This window comes from Echinops telfairi, unplaced genomic scaffold, assembly GCF_000313985.2.
Source record: "Echinops telfairi isolate 266 unplaced genomic scaffold, ASM31398v2 ScPeMD7_7;HRSCAF=31, whole genome shotgun sequence".
Taxonomy (NCBI): Eukaryota; Metazoa; Chordata; class Mammalia; order Afrosoricida; family Tenrecidae; genus Echinops; species Echinops telfairi.
The window spans coordinates 19,665,023-19,673,659 of record NW_022103904.1 but is presented as its reverse complement, the minus strand read 5'-3'; the positions used below and the strand labels follow the sequence as shown (position 1 = coordinate 19,673,659).

The following is an 8,637-nucleotide window of genomic DNA, read 5'->3' as shown; positions in this document are numbered from 1 at the left end:
GACCCCAGATGCTATATCTTTTGATAGCCGGGCACCATCAGCTTTCTTCGCCACATTTGCTTATGCACCCGCTTTGTCTTCAGCAATTGTGTCAGGAAGGCGAGCATTATGGAATGCCAGTTTAATAGAACAAAGTATTCTTGCGCCAAAGCATTCTTCACGACAGCAAGACTTTTTTGCATCCCTAGGGAATTCACCAGAGGCTTAAGCTAGGATGTAGCAAGTCTATTTGGCAAATGGAGGATGGGAAGATAAAATCCTTAAATCAACTTCTCTAAATATGTTCAAAGAATTAAAAGAGTAAATATTGCAAGAGAGTATGAGACCACTATCTCTTCAGATAGGGACTATCAACAGAGAGAGTATCTTTTTTTTAAAAAGTGAATAGAAATTCTAGAGGTGAAAAGTATAATAACTAAGATGAAAAATGGAACTTCCTGAAACAAAGTTTCATAAGGCATGGTATATGTCTTTCTTCGTGTGATAGTTGCAAGGACATGTCACTGGAGTCACAGGACAGCTACCTTATAATTACTGGATATTCTTTCCTTAGAGGCTACCTACTCAAGCCGGACTTTTCTTTCTTTTCTTTGTAGGCTTAGGAGCAAGGTTTTTTTTTTGGTTGCTCGTTTGTTTCTTTTCTTTCATTTATGTGGTGGATAATATTTTTTAAATACATGTATCTGTCCAAATTTCAATATATAACTGCTACCACAATCAGTTTTCAAACATTTGTGTGGAAAGCTTAGTTGAGGGTCCTCTTAGAAAAACTGTTTCTACATACTTACCTATCACAGAGGAAAACTGTTTCCTTAGCTACATGGTGAATCTGTGCAGATGATGTGGTTGCTAGGGTGAAAACAGAATTAAGCAACCCCAAAAGGTCAAACCGAGACCTCAAAAAAGCCATTTCATATTTCAGGCACCTCCAGGAAGAAATCCCTTATACAGCTGGAATAAAGTTGCTCAGAGTTGCTGCTGTTAGGTGCTGTCACATCGGTTCTGACTCATAGCGACCCCGTGAACAACAGACCATAATGCTGCCAGGTCATGCACCATCCTCACCATCATTGTTAGGTTTGAGTTCATTGTTGCCGCCCTTGTCAACCCATCCCACTGAGAGTCGTCCTCTTTTTCCCTTCCCTTTTGCTTTACCAAGCATGATGTCCTCTTCCAGGGACTGGTCTCTCCAAAGTACGTCATGAGATGAAGTCTTGCCATCCTCACTTCTAAGGAGCATTCTGACTGTACTTCTTTCAAGACAGACGGAAGTGCCATGACTCTTCTGGAAGTCTGTGAATTCATTTTTCATAGTATTCCTTCATAAAATTTTTATTTCTGTTAAGTCCAGAGGTGACATTCCCTCTTTTATCTTTCTGTGTGTTAAACATATATGCAACAAAACATTATTTATGTTTGCATTCTTCATATGTAAAGTTTAGTGACATTAATCATGTTGTTCAAACATCACCCTATTTCCAAATACTTCCTTAACTTTTTTTTTTATAAAACATTTTATTAGGGGCTCATACAAGTGTTATCGCAAGCCATACACACATCAATTGTGTAAAACACATTTATACATCATTCTCAAAACATCTTCTCTTCACTTAAACCCCCGACATTAGGTCCTCATTTTTCCCCTCCTTCCCCGCTCCCCCCTCCCTCATGAGCCCTTGATAGTTTATAAATTGGTATTTTGTCATATCTTGCACTTCCTTAACTTTTAACAGAAGCCAGTGGCCCCTAAGCATCACATCTTCCTTTCTCTTCCACAGCTCCTTACTCCTGCTGACCAGTAATAAATTTTGGTCTGTATATGACTTGTTTGGTTTTACTCATCATAATATTTTAAGGGTTTATGAATGTTATGACCTCTATTAAGACTTCATTTCTCTTCATAGTTGAGTAATATTCCTTTATATGCCCTAGGTTTTTTTAAATTAAAGCTCAAAACAGTGGAATTTACTAATCAAGAGCAAATCTTTTTTTTTTTTTAATCAATTTATTGGGGCTCATACAATTCATCACAATACATAGATCAATTGTATAAAACACATCTATACATTTGTTGCCCTCATTATTCCCAAAATTCGCTTGCCTCTTGGGTTCCCGGAATCAGCTCATTTTCCTTTTTTCCCCCCTCCCCATTCCCTTCCTCCTCCCCTCTCCCCCATGCACCCTTAATAATTTATAAATTATTATTGTATCTTATATTACACTGTCCGGCGTCTCCCTTCACCCACCCTTCTGCTGCCCGTCCCCCAGAGAGTAGGTTATATGTAGCTCCCTGTGATCCATTCCCCCTTTCTTCACCCCCTTTCCCTCCTGGTATCGCCACTGTCACCCCTGGTCCTGAGAGGTTCATCTGTCCTAGATTCCCTGCATTTCTGATTCCCATCTGTCCCGCTGTGCATCATCTGGTCTAACCAGGTCTGCAAGGCAATATTGGGGTCCTGGTAGTTGGGGGGAGGAAGCATTTAAGAACCAGAGGAAGGTTGTGGGTTTCATTATTGCTATACTGTCCCCTAAGTGACTCATCTCCCCACTACCCCTCTGGAAGGTATGTCCAATTGTCTAGAGATGGGCATTGGGTCTCCATCACGTGCCACCCTCACTGATGAGGATATGATTCCCCCTCCCCACCTCTGGTGTTTAAAGCCTGGTCCCTTTGGCCCTTTATGATCACACATGTTGGTGTGCTGCTTCCATGTGGGCTTTGTTGCTTCTGGGCTAGATGGCCGCTTGTTTGCTTTCAAGCCTTTAAGTCCCCAGACGCTATAGGTCTCGATAGCTGGGCACCATCAGCCTTCTTCACCACACTTACTTATGCACACATTCGTCTTCAGTGTTTATGTGTGGAAGGTGGTCACACAATGATGGTTTTTGTTCTTTGGTGTCTAAGAGCAAATCTTAACCAAATCTCAATCTGCTTCAATCTCTTTAGGTCCTATTAAAGCTATACATTCACATGCACTTAGTTTGAGTCGTGGTGGTACAGTGGTTACACACTGGACTGCCAAACACAAGGTCAGCAATTCAAAACCACCAGCTGATTTGTGGGGGAAAGACAAGGCTTTCTACTCCCATAAAGAGTTAGAGTCTCAGAGACGCAGGGGGGCAGTTCTACTCCATATTTATAGGGTCGCCATGAATCAGAAATGACTTGATGATAATGAATACTTAGCTTAGATCCCCCTGAAGGTATATAATTTTACAAATGTTATGAAGAATTCTTTTAATATAAATGGGCTTTTTCAAATAAAAATTTCAGAAATTGGACAAATGTACGTATGAAGTTTACCTGTGATTTATCAATGGGTAGACAATAAGGTAGAGTATCCTCCAGATGAAGAGTCTAAGTCATCCCTTTACTGTATCCAATTTTATGGAATATCTTTATTCCCTATCTGAAAAATCTATGGGCCACAATGTCTACAATTACTGTTCAGGCCCTACCAGCTGAATCCATTAAAATTCAGATCCACACCTCTATACTTTTCCTAAATGTTCAAAATTATTTCCTTGCACCAGTTCCTGCAACTTTCCAGTTTCTCCTGTTAAGAAACCCGATAATTGAGTTTGGAGATTTATACAGGATTCACATGCCATTAACTGGATGGTAATTCCTAGATTTCCCATAGACACTAGCTTCATTTGTTCATTTCTAATGAATTTCTTGAAGCAACTCATTTAAAGTGACCAAACTTTGCAATTCTTTATTTTGGCATTTCCAATTACCCAGTCAAACCTTACTAGTTTTTACTTGGATCTGGTACCAACAATTCACATGGACCATATGTTAGGCTGGGTTCTCTAGAGCTGTAAAAACAGTGATATATATGTGTATATATATCACTATTTTTAAATTTAGATTTTAAAAGTGGCTCACAGAGTTGTAGGCATGAGTAGGTCCAGTCTGATTTCAAGTCTGTAGGTCAGATATTTAGCTAAAGTCTTTGCTGACTCATGTACCTAGCAGGAAAGTGAAGCAGGGAGAAGAAACAGGAAGACCAAGACTGGTAGTTGCAAAAGTGAGTGAATCCAAAGTTGTCAGGTCAGATGACTCCCTGGTCAGAGGGTGATATGGTGGGCTGTTGGCTGAAGTCCAGAGAACAAAAAATGAAGGAGAAATACATGTGGCTTCTGGTGAATCCCCTCTGACCATGGACCAGGGATGTGAATAGTCTCGCTGTTATGAAGAATGGATTGGAAAGTGGATTATTGCAGATAGTTAGGTTAAAACTTAGCACCTTATCATTTGATCTGCCTTATGATCCATTTAAAATTTATTCCAGTTTTTAATATTTTAATTTAATTTTAATATTTTATGCTTTCTTTTATATTGAGGTTTTTACTTGTTTCACTTTGTTATTCTTTTCTTAAAAGTGTTTTTCTGTATATGAAATCCAGGATAGGTGATTCTATTGAGACTGTAACTGGATTGATGATCCCTTGGGGATATGACAGGGGAGGCTGGGGGAAATGGAGAGCTAGCAATGATGAGTATGAGAATCAAGAAAATGTTCTAAAACTGATTGTGGTGAAGATTGCACAACTCTTCTTGATGTGATTGAACTATTGAATTTTATGATAAATGAAGTATACAGTATGTTAATAGAACGATTAAAACAAACAAGCAAACAAACAAACTAATGAACTAGAGGTCTGTCGGCTCCAGACCAGAAAGACGTGCAATCGTTCTCCCCAGTACCTACTTATATAGATGAAGTAACCCACAGCCCTGAAACATCATCAGGGTCCTGGCCTGAGGACAGGCTTGAACACCACCTCAATCTCCCCGCAGTTGCTTGTGTGCTCATAGCACTTCTCATCATGCACTTGCTCACGTTCTGGTGAGTCACATCACGGAGGAAGCCCCAATTGCCAAACTACTGCGAATCCTAGCCCATCCAACTTGATACAAAATCTGTCTATCACAGACCCCAAGATCTCAAAGCTTTATGTTGTGCCCCACATACTTTCCCCTCAGACCTTACAAGCTGATTTTCAGCCTTTGTAGTATGCTCAGGGGTCTATTTTATTACAAGACACCAACGATTTACTAGTACTTTGTTTCCCCTTTCAACAGGGTTGTTTTACTGACGGTATCCTGTCATTTCAACATTTGGCCAGAGGAGGTCACAAAGCTTCCAGAGAAAAATTATAGTTAGCTTAACCTTCCGTTAAATATGGGACACATACTCTCCACCAAGGGGATCACTGTGCACCCAAAAGAAAAGCAACACTCTTAGCGTACCCTGTTCCTACATGAAAGAGACAAGAGGATTCTTTTAATTCTGATGTTACTGCAGAACGTAGATTGTTCAGTAAATAACTGGATTGTTATTTACTGGCTCAACCTCTTTTCATCATCTTAAGAGGGTGGCGCCTGGCCCCTTTCAGCTATCGGAGGATGGCCAAACGACTCAGTTGAGAGAAGCATTAATGAACACTTGTGCACTAGGATTTCCCAATTAGCCCTTGGACTTTTCATTTCGTGGATGAACCTTCTGTGTAACCGAACAGCTCACATCCATCGAGTCAATTCTGGACGGGTAGTGACCTATGGGACGGGGCAGAACTGCTCCTGCGGGTTTCTGAAGCTGTCTGTCTTTACCGGAGCAGAAAGTCTCATATTTCTCCTACAAAGCAGCTGGTGGGTTCAAATCGCTAACTTCGTGGTGAGCGGCCCCACACATCATAAGATGTGCCGCCAGCGTTCCTGTGAGCTTTCCTCAAATGCATGGAGCCCTGTGGGTTCTTACAGTATCCAGTTAGACTGGACAGTTAAGCTAGGCGAGACCTTGGCAGGTATCATGTTAGGATTTATTTATTTATTTTTGTTTCATTTTCTTTTTGTGATGCCAGACATTTGAAATTCAACATTACTGCAACACTCATTTAAGGCTAGTTTCTCCAGTAAAGCAAAATCAGGATAGCTGTACACACACACACACATACACACACACACACACGCACACACCCCCCCTTCAAAAAGGTTGTGGTTAAATAGAATCAAAAGTTAATGGAATTTCTCAGTGAACTGTTTGAAATTCATTTCTCTCACCTATCCCCTCTCTCTCTCTCTCTCTCTCTCTCTCTCTCTCTCTCTCTCTCATCTATCTATCATCTCAGGAGCCCTGGTGGCATTGTGGATTATGGATAGGGATGCTAACCACCAGTTTGAGACCTTCAGTCCCTGTGGGATTCTGACACTATAAATCTTTATGGAAGTAGACAGCCTCATCTTTCTCTCATGGAGAGGTTTGGGGGGGGGGTGGTGTTGAACTAGCTACAAAGATAAGCAGCCTAACTTGTAACCCCTAAGCCGCCACCCAAATACAAATATGAAAGGATTTCTCGTGTTACAGCGTGTTAAGCATTGGGCGACTACCTGAAAGGTCGGTGGTTTGAAACCACCAGCCTCTCCACACAAGAAAAAGAAGGCTGTCTGCTTTCATAAAGATTTCATCTCCGAAATTCTATAGGGCAGCTGCACTCAGCCCTATCAAGAGAAAGATGGAGCTTTCTGATCCAGTGAGGAGTTACAGACTCAGAAACCCACAGGAGCAGGTCTACCCTTACCCTGTCCTGTAGAGCTGCTTTGAGTAGGAATCAACTAGAGGGCAGTATGAGTTTTTGGAGTTTGACCTCTCTCTCTCATCATCTACCTGTCCATTGATAAGATTATGTTGAGTCAGATGCAGGATAAAGATTGAGCAAAAAGCAAAAAGGACTTTGTAAGAATGATGTCCAAATATATTGGAAGCTGGCCACTTTGCCCAGAAAAGCCTTTCCAATGAAAACAACAACAAAACGTGTCTACTCTCTAGCCTATGGCATCATCACTCCCCCTTTCCCTCCCACCCCTAGCAGCCCTGAAATTGTGTTTCTGGCCATGTGAAAACCTGTTATTGACATAAGTCTGTAGACAGATCTCCAGGGAAGAGAGAGATCTATAACATGGTTGCAAAAGGAGGTCAGTCCTAAGTCTATGGGCCAGGTGTCAGGCTGGAGGTGTCTTTTGACTCATGTAACCACAGGGATTGATGGTCCCAAGATTGGCAGGTCAGAAGGCAAGCTGCTACTGGCACATGGGCTGGGGAGGATGACAAATCTAAGATTGACAGGTAAGATGATGATGTGTTAGCTAATAAATCCCAGCATCATCTGGCAGTACGGCAGGCCACTGGCTCAGGTCTCAAGAACCAGAGATCAGATTACGATGAGCCACATAAAGGATACAGATGAGCAAAAGACAAGAGAGCTTTGCTAGAACTGCCATATACATATTGGAAGCAGGCCACACCACTGAGGAAACTCCCTTCCAATGAAAAGAACAACACCTCTCTATCCTCTGATGCCCCCATGCTTGCTTTCCCTTGTTGTTGTTGTTAGATGCCATTGAGTCAGTTCCAACCCATAATGACCCTATGTACCACACAACAGAAGGAAACACTGCCCCGTCCTCACAATTGTTCCTGTGCTTGAGTTCATTGTCGAAGCCACTGTGTCAATCCATCTTGTTGAGGGCTTTTCTCCCCTCTCAAAAAAAAAAAAGATAGTTATTCAGCATCATGGTCAGACACTGTCAGTAGCATGGGTGCAAAAAACAAAAAATCTACATTAAAACATTTTGTTGAATGCTTTATACTTTTCATAGAACAGAAGCTAAAATAACCTGTTATACAATTAGTCACAAATACAGTCCTCAAATTCTTTTGCCTGTTCACACGACTGTTGTCTAAAACATGTCTTCTTGTAGCAGTTAGGCACAGCTACCATTATGCTTGACTGAGTTCACAAATTTGTTGTAACCTGTGGCTTCCCTGTCACCTCTCTGTCTCTCCTCTTCTGCTAAGCTTTGTTTCTTGGTAGTCATGAAATCTTCTGCCTCTGCCATGGCTCCTGCTACTGGTTACACTACCATAGTCACCTTGGTCTTGCAGTCTGGCAAAGTATTGACCTCCACCATCATAAGGACCAGAGCTTCTGCCTCCACAGTTTCCTCTCGTCATTGGTCTAGAGTTGAAAAATAGATTGTTGTAATTGCCAAAATCATTGCAACTTCTACTACTTCCAAACTTGCTTCCATCATCACCAAATCCATTATAACTATCCCTACTGCTGCCACCAAACCCACCACGTCCACTGAAATTTCATCCTCAAAGTTGTCATTCCCACCAAAACCTCCTCTGCGGCCACCACCGAAGTTTCCAGAACCAATTCCACCTCTCTGGCTGGAAGAGGCACTGGCCCTCTCCTGCTTTGACAGGACTTTCCTTACCTCACAGTTGTGGCCATTCACAGTGTGGGATTTCTGAATAGAAATCTCGTCTATAGTCACAGTCCTCAAATTCACAAAAGCAAAACCCCATATCTTGTCACTGCCTCAATCAATCATGGTTTTAATTATTTCAATTTTCCCTTATCGCTCAAAACAATCTCATAGATGTTGCTGTGGCAGTTACATAAGATGTGTTAGACAGGGTTCTCTAGAGAGATAAAACCAGATTGCTGATAATTTCATATATTTATTTATAAAGATAAGATATATAACACAAGAAATGAACTGTTAACTTATATACAGATAGATATATAATACAAGAAATGAACAGTTAAATTATAAAGCAG

At 41.2% G+C, this 8,637-nt stretch overlaps 1 pseudogene; it reads right to left on the bottom strand.

The window, feature by feature from the left end:
• Positions 1-7,835: 7,835 nt before the first annotated feature.
• The window catches only part of LOC105979101, a 3,296-nt pseudogene continuing 2,494 nt past the window's right edge, over positions 7,836-8,637 (bottom strand).